Source organism: Brachyistius frenatus, unplaced genomic scaffold (genome assembly GCF_029030835.1).
Source record: "Brachyistius frenatus isolate BFR_SWC_R1_liver_20210118 unplaced genomic scaffold, ASM2903083v1 Contig_95, whole genome shotgun sequence".
Taxonomy (NCBI): domain Eukaryota; kingdom Metazoa; phylum Chordata; class Actinopteri; family Embiotocidae; genus Brachyistius; species Brachyistius frenatus.
This window is the reverse complement of record NW_027210694.1, coordinates 50,001-70,791: the sequence shown is the minus strand read 5'-3', so window position 1 is coordinate 70,791 and position 20,791 is coordinate 50,001. Positions and strand designations below refer to the sequence as shown.

The following is a 20,791-nucleotide window of genomic DNA, read 5'->3' as shown; positions in this document are numbered from 1 at the left end:
TAACACCTGACAACGAACACGTTAACACCTGACAGCGAACATGTTAACACCTGACAGCGAACACGTTAACACCTGACAACTCACACGTTAACACCTGACAGCGAACACTTTGTGACAGTGAACACGTTAACACCTGACAGTGAACACGTTAACACCTGACAGCGAACACGTTAACACCTGACAGTGAACACGTTAACACCTGACAGCGAACACGTTAACACCTGACGGCGAACACGTTAACACCTCACAGCAAACACGTTAACACCTGACAGCGAACACGTTAACACCTGACAGCGAACACGTTAACACCTGACAGCGAACACGTTAACACCTGACGGCGAACACGTTAACACCTGACAACGAACACTTTGTGACAGTGAACACGTTAACACCTCACAGCGAACACGTTAACACCTGACGGCGAACACGTTAACACCTGACAGCGAACACTTTGTGACAGTGAACACGTTAACACCTCACAGCGAACACGTTAACACCTGACGGCGAACACGTTAACACCTGACAGCGAACACGTTAACACCTGACAGCGAACACATTAACACCTGACGACTCACACGTTAACACCTGACGACTCACACGTTGACACCTGACGACTCACACGTTAACAACTGACGGCAAACGCGTTAACACCTGATGGCGAACACGTTAACACCTGACGACTCACACGTTAACACCTGACGACTCACACGTTAACACCTGACGACTCACATGTTAACACCTGACGACTCACACGTTAACAACTAAATGCGTTAACACCTGATGGCGAACACGTTAACACCTGACAACGAACACGTTAACACCTCACAGCGAACACGTTAACACCTGACAACGAACACGTTAACAACTGACGGCAAACGCGTTAACACCTGATGGCGAACACGTTAACACCTGACGGCGAACACGTTAACACCTGACGGCGAACACGTTAACACCTGACGGCGAACACGTTAACACCTGACAGCGTGTTTATCAGGTTGAGTTTTTCCAACAAACTTCTCGTTAATTTCCAGGTTCCAGTTTCTCCGATGTGTTTGCTGCTTTTCTCAGATGTGGAATAAAAACCTTTGGGACGTTGTGATTTTATGGATCTGCTGATGGATTGATTATTCATTATTTGAAGCTCATTGGTGACAGAACGCGGCTGTGTGATCGGGCTGAAAGCTCCAGAGTAAGTGGACCTTGAGTCGCGATTGTTTCCTTAAAAATAAAGTTCAAAGGTCATCGCAGTGAAAGTGAACACGAAGTGAAGTCGCTCGAATTCGCTCTACATTCACATCAAGCCCCCCTTTCCTTTCCCTCCCCCCGCCCTTCCCCCGCCCCTCCCCAATACAATACAATAACCTGTAATAATCTGACCCCCACACGCACAGAACAGCAATGAATGTGCCGCATCCTTCCCCCTCATCACCTCTCCTCCTTCTCCTCACCACCTTCATCACCCGTCCTCCTCCTCACCCACTAACATCACCCCTTCTCCTCACCATCTATAATCACCCCTCCTCCTCTTCCTCACCACCTTCATCACCCGTCCTCCTCCTCACCCACTATCATCACCCTTCCTCCTCCTCCTCCTCCTCACCCACCTTCACACCCCTCCTACAGACTCACAGATCGACTCCGTTTCTGTAAATGTTGCTTCAGGTTTCAATCAATGGTTTTCTGCTGCATGATGACATGATGTCATTTATGGTGACATGATGTCATATGACGTGACATGATGTCGATGAGGTGTGAGCAGGTGTGAACAGGTGTGATTAGCCTCAGTTTAAAATGGCAAAAGTAAAAGCTGTAAATAAAAGCGCCTCATGAGTTCAGGTCTGAACTGTGCAAACCAAACAGGCTTAAAGTATCTTAAAGAGGTAAAAGATAAACAGATTGACCTCGAAGATCCATCGACCCGATTGGTCTGTTTCTAATGCTGTCAATCACACAGAAAGTTCTCCTGTTTACATCACGAGTCATCCAGTGAGCAAAAGAAGCAGAACCAGAGAGAGACGTTTGATTTGTGTTTGTGTCACGCATCATACAACACTCACTCATTCAGATGAAATGTTCACAATTAACGTTCACACTTAAATATTCACTGTTAAATGTCCACAGTTAATGTTCACAATTAAATATTCACAGTTAATGTTCACAGTTAAACGAGTGAAGATTTAAATTAACGGCCTGACTTCAAGTAGAAAACTGTGTGAGTTTTACACTCAGAGGTTTCACTGAAATGTTTCAGATCATTTTTCTGTTCTTTCTATCGTTTAGAGCGAGGAACACTAGAACCAAATGAATTCAAACTTTTACACATGAAATGTTAGAAACTGTTCTCGTGTATTCAGTTAGACTCCAACAATCTGAATATTTTTCATGCACAAAAATCATGAAGATGTCACTCAGTGATTTTCTGTCTATAAACAGTTTCAATAAACTTTTGGAGAATTAAAACTTGTGCAGCTGCTCACCAAGAATTCATCAGAAAATTATCCCGACCTGTCAGGGCATTTTCACCATAAATCAGTTATGTTGAATATTTTCAAACTTTTTTAACACATTAATTCAATGTGTGGACGGAAGAATATAAATGTACTTTAACACATTTTAAAGGTTTTTCTGTCAAACACACTCAATATTATCGGAACAAAATGATTCAGATCAAAATGATAGAAATCACAGAAATATTCAAACTTACGTTGTTCATACAGATGTTTTATCACAGTGTAACCATACAGATGTTTTATCACAGTGTGTCCATACAGATGTTTTATCACAGTGTGTATTCATACAGATGTTTAATCAGTGTATGTCCATACAGATGTTTTATCACAGTGTGTCCATACAGATGTTTTATCACAGTGTAACCATACAGATGTTTTATCACAGTGTGTATCCATACAGATGTTTAATCAGCGTATGTCCATACAGATGTTTTATCACAGTGTGTATCCATACAGATGTTTTATCACAGTGTGTGTCCATACAGATGTTTTATCACTGTGTCCATACAGATGTTTTATCACAGTGTGTCCATACAGATGTTTTATCACAGTGTGTATCCATACAGATGTTTTATCACAGTGTGTATCCATACAGATGTTTAATCAGCGTATGTCCATACAGATGTTTTATCACGGTGTGTATCCATACAGATGTTTTATCACGGTGTGTATCCATACAGATGTTTTATCACAGTGTGTCCATACAGATGTTTTATCAGTGTGTCCATACAGATGTTTTATCACAGTGTGTCCATACAGATGTTTTATCACAGTGTGTTTCCATACAGATGTTTTATCACAGTGTTTATCCATACAGATGTTTTATCACAGTGTGTATCCATACAGATGTTTTATCACAGTGTGTATCCATACAGATGTTTTATCACAATGTGTATCCATACAGATGTTTTATCACAGTGTTTATCCATACAGATGTTTTATCAGTGTGTATATTGACATGATGAATTGTGTATTTGAGCCTTACTCTGTTGTTACAAAGATCCTCTGAATGACATCAGCAGGAAACAGAAGCAACAAGCTTTAATTCAGGTGAAGGTCATGTGACCGACATAAACACACGTGAAACTCTTCTTCTGCTCTGTTGAAGTTTTACAGTCTGATGATTCAACAGAGACGAAGGAGCAGAAAAAAAAAATCACACTTTAAAAACAAGCGTCTGCTGGCTGACGGCAGTACTGCAGCTCAGAACTTCAACTCCCAGACTTCCCTCCTTCCTGATTTAACTCTTCTCACTCCACCTTATCTTTTTCTCCTCCACCTCCTTCACCTCTCCTGCCCCTCCTCTCCTGTCTTTGTCTCTCTCGTCTGTTTGTGTGTCTCTCAGAGAGGAGGAAGATGATGACATCGCCCATCAGTTCTGTTGCCCCGCCTCCGAGTGCAGTAGCCCCTCCTCTAGGTAACCGGGGGCGACCACGAGACACTCCCCGTCCTGCCCGACTCTCCCCAGATAAAAGGGAGGGGTGATTGTGTCCCCTCGGCTTGTCTCCGTCCCTGTTTGAACCTCCAATCACCGAACGGCAAGAAAAAGACACTAAAACAAACGGAGGACGTCGGGTGTTTCACTAAAACGGCTCGTTTGTTCACTAAATTTGAGGCTCAAACTTGCAAAATAATGAAACCCCACCTTTAATAATACGACGAAGGTGGCTTTGCATCTCCGCTGCTCCTCCAGTTTGTCTTTTCTGTGAAAGAGCTGCACCTGCAGCTGTGAAGCACCAGGACGCTCCGTCAGCGAGCAGGCTGACCTACACCCCCCCCCCCACTCCTCCCTCCCCCGTGACGCAGCTCAACGGCAGTGATGAGTCAGCAGTTTTGGTGCGAACACGCCAGATGGTCTTTGACCTCTCCGCCTGAGAACTATCTCCGTCTGTTCCCTCGTCTCCCGTTTGGATGTGAACGGGGACCCGAACGGTTTATCCTCCCTGTCCGAGCATGAAGCCATGACCCTGCTGTTTCCTGACCGCTGGGCCCAGAGCCTGATGAGACAGAGAGAGGGGGGTGGAGGTGGTGGTGGTGGTGGTGGTGGGGGGGGGAGGGGCAGCAGGGTCGGCTCCGGGGCCGCCCGCATCATCAGCAGGTAGCCCTGGAGGACCGGCCGCCACGTCCCGACTCTGTCTCCACAGGACTCTGTCTGTCCGGCATCTGTTCACCGCATCACCACAAACTCTCTGGAGGGACTGAGGACTCCTCGAGTCCCGTTTGGACGTGACGCTGAAAGACAGCGAGTTCACAAACTGTGCGAGGAACCACACAGCATGTGGAGGTCGTCCTCTGTAAAACCCGGAGACACGAGTCCAGTCTTTTATAGAGTCATTACCGTCCGACGTACTGCAGCCTGGGTTCTCCTTAGAACTGCTTCTTTTCTTAAGTCACACAGAACACCGCAGCGAGTGGAAGTGTCGCCGACGGACTTTCCTGCAGAACGTCAGGGAACGTTTGTGTTCCTCGGTGAATACGCCGACGCTAAATTCACTGAAATAAGAACAGAGTTTGGTGCAACGCTCGTAATACTTTACAGCAGGTACACAAACCACTCGCTGTGGTCACGATTACAAACCGTGTTTCCATCTGAGGCGAGCTGAAGCTGGAGGTAAAGGTGGAGATAGAGGTGTAGAAGGTGACGGTGAAGGTGAAGCTAGAGGTGGAGATGGTGAAGGTGAAGCGTAAGATGTTGGTGGAGGTGAATCGAAAGCTGGAGGTGGAAGTGGAGATGGAGGTGAAGTTGAAGCTGGAGGTGGAGGTGGATTTGAGGGTGGAGGTGGACATAAAGGTGAAGCTAAAGCTGGAAGTGAAGCCAGAGTTGAAGGTGGAGGTGGATGTGAAGGTGGAGGTAAAGTTGAAGGTGGAGGTGGACGTGAAGCTGAAGCTAAAACTGGAAGTGGAAGTGAAGGTGAAGGTAGGGGTGGAGTTGTAGGTGGGGGTGAAGATGAGGGTGGACGTGAAGGTGGGGGTGAATGTGGAGGTGAAGCTGGTGGTGGAGATGGATTTGAGGGTGGAGGTGGATTTGAGGGTGGAGGTGAAGTTGAAGGTGGACGTGAAGGTAGGGGTGGAGGTGAAGGTGTAGGTGGGGGTGAAGATGAGGGTGGAGGTGAAGGTGGGGGTGAATGGGGAGGTGAGGGTGGAGGTGAAGCTGGTGGTGGAGATGAAGGTGAGGGTGAAGGTGAAATGAAGGCGGAGGTGAAGAAGGTGGAGATGGAGGTGAAAGTGAGGGTGGAGGTGAAGCTAAAGCTGAAGGTGGAGCTAAAGCAGGAGGTGGAGGTGAAGCTAAAGCTTGAGGTGAAGCTGTGGGTCGAGGTGGAGGTGAAGCAGCAGATGGAGCTCCACAAGAACAGGAACTCAGCTCGCACAGAAAAACACTCAAAGTGCTTCCCCTGTTACAGTTTAGGGAGAACCTGGTTCTACTGTGTACAGTACACACACACACACACACACACACACACACACACACACACACACACACACACACACACACACACACACACACACACACACACACACACAGCAGATAATACAGGACATCAGTTTTATCTGATGACTCTCGGTTGGAGTTTGTTTACGTACAGCAGCGTTCTGATAGTGATCCACTACACCACCAGACCACTACATCACTACACCACCAGAGCACAACTCCACTACACCACCAGACCACTACACCATTACCCCACAACACCACCAGACCACTACACCACCAGACCACAACACTACACCACCAGACCACTATACCACTACACCACCAGACCACTACATCACCACACCACTACACCACCAGACCACTACACCATTACCCCACTACACCACCAGACCACAACATCACTACACCACCACACCACCACACCACCAGACCACTACACCACCAGACCACAACATCACTACACCACCACACCACCAGACCACTACACCACCAGACTAGTACACCACTACACCACCAGACCACCACACCACCAGACTACTACACCACCAGAACACTGCACCACACCACCAGACTACTACACCACCACACCAGTACACCACAACGCCACCAGACCACTACACTACACCACCAGACCACAACATCACCACACCACTATACCACTACACCACCAGACCACTACACCACTACTCCAACGGACCACTACACCACCAGACCACCAGGAGGGTTCCTCCTCTCGGGGTACTCCAGCAAAACCTCTCCTGGTCCCGGCCGGACCTGGATTCACTTTCCACAAATGTTTGGATTCAGGTTTTAGTTTGACTCAGGTGTGCTCGTGACGAGCGTGAATGGACTCGGTGAGAGGGACACCTTCAAACGGAGGCAGCAGATCATTCATTTATTTCATTTATACAAATTAAATTATATGCAGCACAGTGACACGAGGTCGAAGGTCACAACGCGCTTTTTCTGTATTTGAAAAGAGAAACACAACCTACAAACCATCAATGATTTTATTTTGAAAAGCTGTGCAGATAAAATGGACCACACAATGTGGCATTCTGGGAAATATCTTCTCAAAACTCTTGATATTAAACATGAGAAGACGAGGTCATGGTGCACATCCACAATGAATACATGGTGTGTGTGTGTGTGTGTGTGTGTGTGTGTGTGTGTGTGTGAGAGAGAGAGAGAGAGAAGCAGCAGTGTGTTCACCCATGTGACTCCCAGTAAATCTCCTGCAGGACAATCGACCAATCGGACGATCAGCTAACAGCTGTCACTCTAAAAGGATAAAAAGTTCAGATGGTCTGAGAATTTGTTGTGTCCCTGAACACAACACGTGTTGGTGTGTGATGTGTCAATGAACACATTAAGAGGACATTTTTATGCCGTAACTCTAAAACACAAAACAATGTTTCTTCTTTTTATTCTTTCACATTCATGGCTCGGGATGCTACAGGTTACCGTGGCAACACGTATTGTAATCTGCTGCCGTGAGGACGAATGTCAGGTTCCGGTGGTCACCACGACGATACACACACACACACACACACACAGACAGGCTCCTCCTCTTCCTCCTCCTCTCTTTGGTTCCTCTTTTCTTCTTCTGTGGTTTTCTGTCTCATCATGTAAATACTCGTCTCTTTCTTCTTCTGTAAATTATTTAAACGAACATGGATATAAAATATTATAAAGATATAAAACATCAGAGGTGACATGCTGAGAATGTACATGATGATGATTATGATGATGATGATTGTTTCTGTGCGTTGATTAACAGCTGTGATTATGATGATGTCATAATGATGATTCTTTCTGTGCGTTGAATAAAAGCTGTGATGATGATGTCATGATGAAGACTACCGCACTGGTGGGTGATGAGGATGATGATGGTGGTGAATGATGAGGATTAAAAGCTCCTATGATTCTAAAGATGCTTCCTGAAACTTTTTCTTCACGTGAAGATTGGTCGTCAGCAATGACATCGTGCACACAGCTTGTCTGCTGTTGAACACATCGTGTTTCACAGCTGAAAGTGTCTCAGTAACACATTGGACTGGACATCAGGACACACCCATTATCTACACCTGAGGGGGTGGAGCCTAACCTAGAAACATACATACATTATCTACACCTGAGGGGGTGGAGCCTAACCTACATGCATACACACATCTATTATCGACACCTGAGGGGGTGGAGCCTAACCTACATGTATACATAAACCCATTATCTATGCCTGAGGGGGTGGAGCCTAACCTACATACATACTTACATCTATTATCTACACCTGAGGGGGTGGAGCCTAACCTACATATATACATAAACCCATTATCTACACCTGAGGGGGTGGAGCCTAACCTATATACATACATACATCGATGATCTACACACCTCTGACACACACACACACACAGACCGGCTTCCCTCCCTCCCTCCTCCTCCCCCTCCTCACCTGACCACCTGACCATGATCAGGTGATCAGGTGATTACATGATCAGCAGCTCCAGCTGAGTCAGACGGAAGTGAAACCGGGTCTTGTGAATGTGTTTGTCCGTCCCTCCTTCTCGTCTCTCGGGACATTGATGAGCTGGTGCAGCCGTGGAGAACAAGGCATGATGGGTAATTAACGGTCTGAAGGAACACTCTGCCTCACTTTGTTTTTCAGGAAGTTTGGATCCATTTCAACAAACAGGGTTCCTGTAGAAGGAGTTCATGAGTTCACCTGCAGCCGCTAGATCCGTTGGCGTCCCTCAGATATTTCAAATCAGCTCCTAGTGTGTGTGTGTGTGTGTGTGTGTGTGTGTGTGTGTGTGTGTGTGTGTGTGTGTGTGTGTGTGTGTTCTGGTTAGAAAAGAAGCTGCAGCTCATCAGATCAGAGGACTGTCAGCTCCTTTAACGATGAATGTGGTTTTATTTATATGAGTGTCTGTCACACCTGAAGATGATGATGATGATGAGTGCTCTTCATCATGCAGTGGGTCAGAACACCGGTAGAACCCTGGAGAACCGTTCGTGTTTCTGCAGAAGTTCTGTGAACAAGCTGAACAGAACCATTCTGACAGCAGAATGTCTTTCAGCTGAATCCAAGGATCTGATGAGATTTTTGACCTCTGACCTTTTGCAGTGAATGATATCCATGTTGTTTGTGGAGGTAGAAGAGATGATCAATAATCAATAATAAATAAAAAGGAGTAAAATAGATATAATTAATGTACAAAACCCAAACCTTCAGGAAGCAGTGATGAAGAGGATGCAGTGAAGAAGAGGATGCAGTGAAGAAGAGGATGCAGTGATGAAGAGGATGCTGTGAAGAAGAGGATGCAGTGATGAAGAGGATGCTGTGAAGAAGAGGATGCTGTGAAGAAGAGGATGCAGTGATGAAGAGGATGCTGTGAAGAAGAGGATGCTGTGAAGAAGAGGATGCAGTGATGAAGAGGATGCACTGAGAGCGCCCCCTCCAGGACGTTGGTCGGTGATGTCATCAGAAGGTGCCCTTGAGGACGTCAGGGAGACAGACGGCAGATGAATCCGAGGGCCGCTGGGATGTTCGGCGTGCCTCATGTCTGCTGTGACCTTTGCCCTCTGTTCTGTCTGCGCTCCTCTGGGACCTGGTCGCCTCTCTGCAGGTAGGCACACCTGCACAGTTGACCTTTGAACCCTGAATGCCTTTACCTTTGACCTGAGACCCTGCTGAGAGGGAGAGAGAGAAAGAGAAAGCAGAAGTTTGTTTGTTTGTTTGTTTAGATCCCATTAACACACAACTCGGACACACACTCATACACACTGTTGTGTAAATGCTGCCCTGACCCTCCGCAGTGTCACACACACTTTAGCTCGGTTGTGTGTCCGGATCATTAGCGTTGTAGGCGGGGCATCTGTGATGTGGGCGGGGCATTCTAGATGTGGGTGGGGTATTCGTGATGTGGGCGGGTCAGGCGTGTGAGGAGGTGAAGGAGGTTGCAGCAGTTTCCCTCTGAGCAGTCTGCAGTGACATCATCGGTCTGCTGTGACATCACACCTGTCAGGCTGGATGCTGATTCGCCTGCTGCACACTTCAACAACCACATGACCATGATGCACACATACATTTGGAGCTCTGCGTGTGTGTGTGTGTGTGTGTGTGTGTGTGTGTGTGTGTGTGTGTGTGTGTGTGTGTGTGTGTGTGTGTGTGTGTGTGTGTGTGTGTGTGTGTGTGTGTGTGTGTGTGAGAGTGTGTGAGTGTTTCACTCTCCAATGTGCACACACAGCCTGTCAGTCACATTCATGTGCACTCAGCCATTCTCTCTCTCACACACACACACACACACACACACACACACACACACACACACACACACACACACACACACACACACACACACACACACACACACACACACACACACACACAGGAGGAGGAGTGGCTGGGCGAGAGAGTGAGGAAGAATGTGGGCGAGAGGAAGAAAGGAATAAGAGGAGGGCAGGCTCAGAGGAGGAGGAGCAGGAGGAGGAGGAAGAGCCGGGCCAAGCGAGTGATAGAGAAAGTGAGGGAGGTGTGTGTGTGTGCGTGTGTGTGTTTGTGTGTGTGTGTGTGTGTGTTTGTATTCTCTCCAATGTAAATGAATGGAAGGCGTCTCCACTGTCTTCAGAACGGTAAGAAGCTGCTGCATTTGCTAATAACAGGAGTGTGTGTGTGTGTGTGTGTGTGTGTGTGTGTGTGTGTGTGTGTGTGTGTGTGTGTGTGTGTGTGTGTGTGTGTGTGTGTGTGTGTATTCCTCACCTTGTGGGATAGAGACCTGGTTTCCGGTTCGGTTCTGCTGTGCTTCGTCATTTCTTTGTGTCTTTATGTCTCTCTGTCTTTGTGTCTCTCTGTCTCTGTGTCTTTGTGTCTCTCTGTGTCTTTGTGTCTCTATGTCTCTGTGTCTCTGTCTTTATGTCTCTGTGAGGACCAGTCTCTGAGGACTGAAGACGTTGTGTCTGGTTGTCCCTGTGGGACAGACGGAGGCTGTTTGAGGACTCAGACGATGTCCACACTTTTTTATCTGGAGAACCTCAGTGATATTAAAAATCAGTTTGATGTGCGTCCCGGTCGAGAAGCTGCAGCTACAACGATGAGTTCAGGTAACATCGTAAAGCTCAGTGCCTTTCCATATGCCTGTTTTATGCACCATTCCTTTTCTGAATATTTTGTTATTTGCACGTTATGCCCCCTTATTCATTTTGCAGAGAAAAAAACATTGAATTCTAATATTACAAAAAAGTTTTCACGCGTGGCTGAGCTGGAAAAGTTAACAAATATGTAATCACTGAACAGAAAGCGGTGTGGAGGACGGAGGTGAAGAATGAGGACGGTCTCCTCCTCTCACTGAGCCTCCTTCTTCTGACCCACCTTAATGAGTCTCAGGTTCATGTTGAGATGAGCTCAGGTTTGGACTGAAGTTAGTCTCTGACAGCCGGGTCCTCAGAAGTAGAATAATCCCAACCTGTGTGCTCCTCTTCCTCCTCATCAAGCGGACTGGTGTGAGGCAGCAGCTGAATAAATCTGCAACTCGGCTTAAATCAAACATGAAGTCACGTTAAATACTGCAAACACACACGGAGCTGCTCTGCTTCGTCTTCTCCGGATGAGGAAGGTTGATCTGTGGCTGCTGGGAGAAGACCAGTAACACCAGTAACACATTTAACACCAGCAACACAACCGTGTTATCGTTAGAACCGTTAAAACCATTAAAACCGTTCGAACCTTCAGCACTATTAGAACCGTTAAAACATTTAGAACCAACCCGTCAGAACCATTAGAAGCATTAGAACTATTAAAAGCATTCGAAGCATTAGAACTGCTGTTGGCTCCTAGACGTTACAGAAGTAACACCCCTGTTGGCTCCGCCCACCACCACACCTGCAGGGTCCTCTCTGTGTCGTCCACCTACGGGCAGTGATGACTTTAAACTCTGTTCTGCTGCTGGTATAAACATTTCAAACGGAGTTATCGGACTGAACTGTGGTTCCTCTTCATGGATATCACAATTTGGAAACAGAAGTCAATGAAGTATGTAACATTTAAAGCTGACGTGTCGGCGGATCGTCATCGCAATCCGTGTTTGGCCCGTTTCATCGCTGTGTTCCTCTCCGGTCATGTCGCTGCTGAGCTGAAGACTAACTGTAATTACAATAAAAGATTCATACCTCGACCTATTTGTTCAGAAGGAGAAGAAAAGAAGGAAAAAACAACTGAAGGCTGCGCTTGAGCCGAACAAGTCTCCTGTCCTGTCTGCAGTCACCACCTTTCTGTCAATCTAACGCTCCTCATCATCATCATCACCATCATCTTCATCATCACCACCACCATCATCATCATCATCATCATCATGTTCAAACTCTGGTTTCATTGTCTGTCTTCATGCTTTAAATCCATTCAGACCAGCAGATGGAGTCGTTGGACTCATGTTGTTGGATCACCGTTGCACTTTTATTTCTTGGGCTGTTTCTTGGCATCTGAACCGTTCCTGCTCAGATGAAGTGTTAATAAGACAATATGAAGAATAGATCCATCGGTAAATGTGAAAACGATGCTGTTGGTTTCTGGTTTCTGAGTGCAGAGGTGGAGGTTTGTTTACCGTTTCACGAGTGTGAGTCTTGAGATCAGATCTTCGAGGAGAAGCAGCAGCTGCCCAGAATAATCGGGTCCCATCAGGGCGGTGGTGAAGTGAAGTGTGAAGGCGCTCCAGTGCACTACCGCTCAATTATTCAGCAACGAGCTGCTGGGACGTTAGCTAGCCTTTCGTAGCCCAGCAGCAGAGCCGCGAGGAGGTTTGGTGGCGACAGCAGAAAACAAAGATCGTTGGTTTTTCAAAAAGGTACCGTGACGTTTGTGATTTCTCCGCGGAGGTCTACGAAGGTCTGCAGTAGATGTTTGGTCAGAGTTCTTGTCAAGAGAGTAACGTGCTGTCTGTTAAACTGCACGCCATCCATCCAGAGATTCAATGTTCTTCCAGTTTCCTGAAGCAGGTAGCCGGAGCAGCGTTACAGACCGCACGCCTTCTCTTTGTTGCTCCAGCCGGGTACAAAATGTCGTAGACAGGAACATTGATATCGGGCCGGTTGATGAACACGTTGACTTCTTCGACTCTTCCATTGTCTACGAATTGTCCACGAATGGCAGCAAAGGTTCCGGGTTGTTTTTGGTGTGCAGATATTTCACCGTTTACTGGGCAGCTTTCTCTGAAACATGAGAACTGAAAACTACTGATGGGTTTGACTCCTGACTCCTTAGTACTCCTGCTAAATACTGCTGCTAAATACTGCTGCTGCTAACTGCGGCCGTTAACTACTACTACTAACAATACTAACTGCTGCTAACTCCTGCTGACAATACTAGTCACTGAGGTGACAGCTGTTGATAAGAGTCTTCCTGCCGTCACCGACTGAACCGCGACATGTTGTTAGATGCTCGTTTTTGTCGTTATCGATTGACGTTTGCGGTGATGTGAGATTATCAGTGAGAATCTATCATCAGCTGTTCATGTATTGATCAGGCTCAGACACGGTGCTGCTGAGGTCCAGTGGTACTCGAGTGCTGTTCACTAACTGGTGTCATATACAGAATAAGTGACACACACACACCATCATAATGTAAAGCCTGACGCTGCACACCTGTCTGCTGTGTGGGAGCTGACAGGTGAGCGTTGGACTGATGTCAGACAGTCAGGAAGTCAGATCCAGGATCCAGAGTAACACACCGTGTTAATGAAAGTGGAAACAATTCATGCATCCAGGTTCTGTCCAACATTTCAGGGTTCCTCCTCGGTCCACTCTGCTTCCTCCCTGCAACCAAACCAATGAGATGTATCAGTTGCGGCCTCCGTCCTGCAGGGGGAGCGGTTGGCCGTCCCTGTTTTTTGTTGTTGTTTTTGTTGGACTTCCTGTCCGTCACTTCCTGTGGAACACATGAACGTTGAGCAGAGAACCGACAGGTAACATCATCTCTGATATCATCAGACATTCACGGAGGGAACTGTCGAGTCATGTTTTCTGTTACGTACGCATGCAAACAGAGTTCAGAGCTCACAGACACACTAAACAGCGTTTTCCTCCAGACTGCTTAGCTTCGTGTTGTTGTGGGTCTCGTGTTGTCTGCCTGTTCGTCAGCAGCGAGTCTTTCGTTTATTGAACAGATCAATACTTCTGATTGTTAGTCGTCATGTTGACGGATGCGTAGTTGTGAGCAGTTTGTGACGTCACATTCAGTCTCTGACCTGCAGCTTCAGTGCTGATGAAGGAAAGGATGAATTCATGAATGGATGAATGAATGGAAGAGTGAATGAATAAATAAATGAATGCATGAATAAATGGATGAATGAAGGGATGAATGATTGAGTGAATGAAGGATACAAGCAGCAAGTTTTTTACTGGAATTTTATTCATATCTGAGCAACTAAATGTGCTGCCAGCAGGTGGCGCTGTGCCTCGCTCACCCCACATGACCCATCTCTAAAGTCTTCTGTTAAACACAGGGTCTTGGTTACACTGCATTTCTCTGAGTGTGTGTGTGTGTGTGTGTGTGTGTGTGTGTGTGTGTGTGTGTGTGTGTGTGTGTGTGTGTGTGTGTGTGTGTGTGTGTGTGTGTGTGTGTGTGTGTGTGTGTGTGTCCATATGCTTCTGATCCAGGCCCCTCCCACTCTGTGCTAAAATCAGCAACACGCACACTGTGACAGCATGAAACCTGCGTTGTCATAGCAACACCTCACTTGACTCCTGCGACCAACCCTCCTCCATTCGGCCCCTCCCCTCCTGTTACACGGCAACTGTCTCCAAGCAACATCCTCCTCCCGCCCCCTCCCTCCCTCTCTTATTTTCTAATTACTAGAAACAGGAGAGGGGAGGGGAGGGGAGGGGAGGAGAGGAGAGGAGAGGGGAGGAGAGGAGAGGAGAGGTTTGCTTGGTTAGTTAGTTAGTTAGTTAGTTAGTTAGTTAGTTTGGTTTCTTAAAAGAAAACCACGTAGACTTCTGCTGTTTGTGTGCTTCAGTCCAGGTCCCGGTCCAGGACTTGGTCTCGGTCCAGGTCTCGGTCCAGGGCCAGGTCTAGGCTCAGGTCTTGATTTTGTTCCAGGTCCAGGTCTACGTCTATGTCCAGGTCCCGGTCTCGGTCCCGGTCTCGGTCCAGGTCTCGGTCTTGGTCCAGATCTCGGTCTCGGTTTTCGGTGAACCATCTGGGTTTTTCCCTCCAGCTGTCCTCGTCCCTACGTGGACTTTTCCCCTCGTTGGTCTTATAGCCTTCTTCTTCCTCGTCACCGTCAGAACACACGAGCTTCCTGGTGCGTCTGTTTGAGTCCTTGTGAATCAGAAGAATCCCACTAGATGGCGCTAAATCCTTTACAGACCTCCATCTTTGTGCAACCTCAAACAAACATGCTGCCAAGAGTCTCAGCCATCAAAAGGTAAATACATCATCAGTGAATATGAGTGGAGGGGTTGGAGACGGACAGACAACGGACTGGGGGTTGGGTGAGGGGGGATTCTGAAAAGTCATGAATTATAGAAGCTTGTCCCGAGGCTGAAGAGTCAGCGTGGAGGGAGAGATGAGAGAAGAAGAGCGACAAAACAGAAGGTGGAAAATCAAAAGAAGACGAGAGAAGAAGGAGATGAAACGATGAGGACAGAACCGTGTGTGGGTCAGCACATGTTGTCGCAGAGCAGGAAACTATGTAATCCCCGACTCCCGTTGCCATGGAAACCAAGGGGAAGCTCCTTTCATGTTTCACTCTTTGTTGCCTACGGTAACCGTCCTGAGAATAAAGGATGGATGGAGAGACAGAGAAACTGGCAGTGGTAACAGATCAGTGATCAATAGCCTGGAAACACCCGTTCAGGTGTGTTCAGGTTATTTCAGGTGTGTTCAGGTATGTTCACCTATGTTCAGAGCTGATAGAACATGTGGAACTGATAGAACATGTGGAGCTGATGGAACATGCGGAGCTGATAGAACATGCGGGGATGATAGAACATGTGGGGATGATAGAACATGTGAGGACGATAGAATGCGAGGATGATAGAACATGTGGAGCTGATAGAACATGTGAGGACAATAGAACGTGTGGAGCTGATAGAACATGTGAGGACGATAGAATGCGAGGATGATAGAACATGTGGAGCTGATAGAACATGTGGAGCTGATAGAACATGTGGGGACAATAGAACGTGGAGCTGATAGAACATGTGGAGCTGATAGAACATGTGGGGACAATAGAACGTGGAGCTGATAGAACATGTGGGGACAATAGAACGTGGAGCTGATAGAACATGTGGAGACAATAGAACGTGGAGCTGATAGAACATGTGGAGCTGATAGAACATGTGGAGCTGATAGAACATGTGGAGACAATAGAACGTGGAGCTGATAGAACATGTGGGGACAATAGAACGTGGAGCTGATAGAACATGTGGGGACAATAGAACGTGGAGCTGATAGAACATGTGGGGACAATAGAACGTGGAGCTGATAGAACATGTGGAGACAATAGAACATGCGGAGCTGATAGAACATGTGGGAACGATAGAACATGCGGAGCTGATAGAACATGTGGGAACGATAGAACATGTGGAGTGATTGTGAACCTGTACATGAACCTCTCTGACAGACCGGATGTACACTCAGATCCAGACAGGAAGTTCAGGGAGCAGAGGAGGGAAAAGAAGGCATGATGAAATAAAGACGGTAAAGAGAGAGGAGGGATGATGATGATGATGATGATAATAATGATGATGATGATGCGCCTCTGACGAAGAGCGAAGGAAGGAGAGCGGGTGGAGGGAGGCGGACCAAGAGCGCAGAGAGGCTGAGGCAGCAGCGGATCCCTCCTCCCTCCTCCGGCCGCTCTCTCCGTCGTGTTGTTGCAGCGCGTCGATCCGCGGCAGCAGCAACAATGTGGTGCATCAACTGCGCGTCGGACAAAACGCCCGCCATCCTGCACAACAAGCTGCTCTACTGGTAAGAACCGCCGCGGTGGGACCGGAGAACGACTCGCTGCTGCGCCGCCGCCTCCACACCGGCTCTCTGACTGCGTGTTTTCCGCCCGCGGTGCCGCACTGCTGCGCGGATCGTCGTGTGTTTGTGAGCTGACGGTTGTAAACCTTCAACATGACGCGGTTTGTTGGTCTGAGGCTGCAGCTTAGGAGGGGGTGATGGAGGGGTTGGGGAGGGGGGGGGGGTTCGGCTACTGGAGACGCGCAGAGGAGCCGGTTTGACCTGTCGGTTTGCTCGTTCACGCGCGTCCTTGTTTATCTGTCTGTCTCTCTTTACAGCATGTCTCTCTCTGTGTCTCAGTGTGACGTTACTGCTGCCTGGAGAAGTTAAAGAGGAAATATTGATCCTAAAGTGATCAGCTGTCCGTGATCAGCTGTGATTTATCAACTGATTGATCAGCTGTGAGTAATCAGTTGTCAGTGATCCGCTGTCAGTGGTCAGTGAAGAGCTGATTGATCAGCTGTGAGGTCCCACATGTAGGAGGTTTTCACAGTTTTTGAGAATCATGTCGGGCTGAATTCATTAAATGAAGCATTTCAGAAACTTTTTATTTGCTGGTGGGGGTGTGCTGACATGCAGTGAGGTGCAGTGAGGTGCTGCTGACGTGCAATGAGGTGTGCTGACATGCAGTGAGGTGCTGCTGACGTGCAGTGAGGTGTGCTGACATGCAGTGAGGTGCAGTGAGGTGCTGCTGACATGCAGTGAGGTGCTGCTGACGTGCAGTGAGGTGTGCTGACATGCAGTGAGGTGCTGCTGACGTGCAGTGAGGTGTGCTGACATGCAGTGAGGTGCTGCTGACATGCAGTGAGGTGTGCTGACGTGCAGTGAGGTGTGCTGACATGCAGTGAGGTATGCTGACATGCAGTGAGGTGCTGCTGACATGCAGTGAGGTGCAGTGAGGTGCTGCTGACGTGCAATGAGGTGTGCTGACATGCAGTGAGGTGCTGCTGACGTGCAGTGAGGTGTGCTGACATGCAGTGAGGTGCAGTGAGGTGCTGCTGACATGCAGTGAGGTGCTGCTGACATGCAGTGAGGTGTGCTGACATGCAGTGAGGTGTGCTGACGTGCAGTGAGGTGTGCTGACATGCAGTGAGGTATGCTGACATGCAGTGAGGTGCTGCTGACATGCAGTGAGGTGCTGCTGACGTGCAGTGAGGTGTGCTGACATGCAGTGAGGTGCAGTGAGGTGTGCTAACATGCAGTGAGGTGCAGTGAGGTGCTGCTGACATGCAGTGAGGTGCTGCTGACGTGCAGTGAGGTGTGCTGACATGCAGTGAGGTGCTGCTGACGTGCAGTGAGGTGTGCTGACATGCAGTGAGGTGCTGCTGACATGCAGTGAGGTGCTGCAGGTGACTGCATCCTATCAGTGTGACCTGAGATCTGTTTTATTGACATAAGTCTGAGCCTGTGTTGGGAGCTCAGCGATAGGCAGCCATCTTGTTTATCAGCTGATTGTTTCCACAGTCCGCCGAGTCCCCGTTTGGAGGGTCCATCCCGACACCAACACTTCAGGACAGATGACGATACTACGGGCAGCTGGGAGCAGAACTATAAAAGGCCTCTGAGGTCACTTTGCCTCTCTTTGTGGTCATTTTCTTTCTGTGCTTGTTTCACGTCACTCTGTGCTCAAACGTTTTGTTATTTAGTTTTATTTTATTTTATATAGTAATTTTGAGTTGTTTGTGGTTTGACAGACATCTTTTTTTCGGCGTTTCAGTCATCTGTTCACACTTTCAGTATTCGTTAGTTGAGGGTCCACTTGAAGTGTTCATTCTGCATGACAGCTACAAGTTATGTTGAAGTGTACAGCTCCTCTGTGCATCAAGAGACAGGAAGTGATTTACTTTGAGACAATAAGATATTTAGTGTTTAACACCAACATAGATAGACTGATACTCACAAACAAACCAGTTGAGAAATCAACAAACTCCTGCACGAGTCACGCAGGATCCTCGACATTTCCTGAGTTCTGGTTTAGAAGGGTTACACTGTTGTTTACACTGTCCTTACACTGATGTTTACACTGTCCTTACACTGATGTTTACACTGTCCTTACACTGTTGTTTACACTGTTCTTACACTGATGTTTACACTGTCCTTACACTGATGTTTACACTGTCCTTACACTGATGTTTACACTGTCCTTACACTGTTGTTTACACTGTTCTTACACTGATGTTTACACTGTCCTTACACTGATGTTTACACTGTCCTTACACTGTTGTTAACACTGTTCTTACACTGTTGTTTACACTGTCCTTACACTGATGTTTACACTGTTCTTGTACTGTTTTTTACACTGTTCGCATAGTGTTGTTTACACTGTTCTTATACTGTTGTTTACACTGTCCTTACACTGATGTTTACACTGTTCTTGTACTGTTTTTTTTACACTGTTCGCATAGTGTTGTTTACACTGTTCTTATACTGTTGTTTACACTGTCCTTACACTGTTGTTTACACTGTTCTTATACTGTTTTTTACACTGTTCGCACAGTGCTAATACTGTTGTTTACATTGTTATTAGTGTTGTTTACATTGTTCTTACAGTGTTGTTTACACTGTTCTTATACTGTTGTTTACACTGTTCTTACAGTGCTGTTTACATTGTTCTTACACTGTTGTTTACACTGTTTACAGTGTTGTTTCTGATCCCACTGTTGTTTTACAGTGTTGTGTTTTTAACTCACTGTTTGTGATGGAGCTTCATCTCAGTCTGGGAGCTCAGGTGGGACACCCCCATCCCCAGCTCTCTGCACGGCCGGTGGGAGTGTTGAGTGTTGAGGAGGAGAAGACGTGCACTGAGTCATGCAGGCTGTTGGAGGAGCGCTGCTGAAGGAGTTGACTCAGCGGCGTTGTTGCTTTAATCCCAGCGGAGCGAGGCTGTTGCCTGGAAACCTGCGAGCTGACTCTGAGCCGACTCCCCGCTCAGGCTTTCTGGGACACGTTGAGGCTGTGAGGTCTGTTAGAGACGCTGCGGGGCGGAGGACGCCTCGGGCGGCTGCGCTCATCACACACCACGGTTACACTGAACACACTGAGGATGCAGCTACAGATGAAGCGCGTCCTAAGGGGGGCGCTAGAGGAGGGCGCGAGGGGAGAGGTCAGCTGTCATCACAATGAGAAGGGTTCATCTGGTGGGGAGCAGGACAGTTTCACATTTACTCTTCATGTTCTGGTGGAAACGATGAGTCTGAGGAGACATGATATCATCGATGACATCAGTGAACAGTAGTAAAAAAAAAAAAGTGGCTAGTAGTGAACAGTAGCAAAACAAAAAGTGGACAATAGTGCACAGTAGACAGTAGTGAACAAGAGACGGTAGTGAACTGTGGTGAACAGTAGTGAACAGTGCACATTAGTGAACAGTGAGCGTTCTCTGCTCTGATTGGCTAGTTTAAGGAAGCTGCTCCTCAGCAGATTCAGGTCAGCTCAGAAAGTAAACACTTCTGTCTGCGCACACTCAAATCTGAGCTGACGTATATGAGTGAATGTCAACAAGCCACTGAAGGATCGACGGGACGTCGACCTGACGTCAGTGAAGCTGGTCAGACGACTCCGCTCACGAGGCGGTGCACCTAAAAACACGGGGATGTCACGGTGCACTTGTTCATAACCACAGCGAGTTCCCGGTCGTAGAAAAAAGATCTTCATGGATGCCGACGTTGTCATGAAGTGCAGACTGAGACTCTGTGTGTGTGTGTGTGTGTGTGTGTTAGGCTGAAGGAACTTTTAAGTTCCTCAGTGTCTCCGTAGATTAGTACCTGGGACTAAAGGTTCCTGTGGGCTTTGCTGGGGATGTGATTGTTGGATATGTTGATGTGTTCAGACTGTCTGTGGGACCAT

General features: G+C 47.5%; 1 protein-coding gene and 1 long non-coding RNA gene across 2 annotated transcripts in view; both read left to right on the top strand.

Annotated features, from left to right (window-relative positions):
* Positions 1-20,791, top strand: part of LOC138628071 (IQ motif and SEC7 domain-containing protein 1-like) — a 50,220-nt gene that overhangs the window by 12,563 nt on the left and 16,866 nt on the right.
* On the top strand, positions 3,932-7,631 carry LOC138628133 (uncharacterized). The gene is made up of 2 exons (XR_011311443.1): positions 3,932-5,679; positions 5,784-7,631. It is a non-coding gene; the product is annotated as an uncharacterized lncRNA (long non-coding RNA).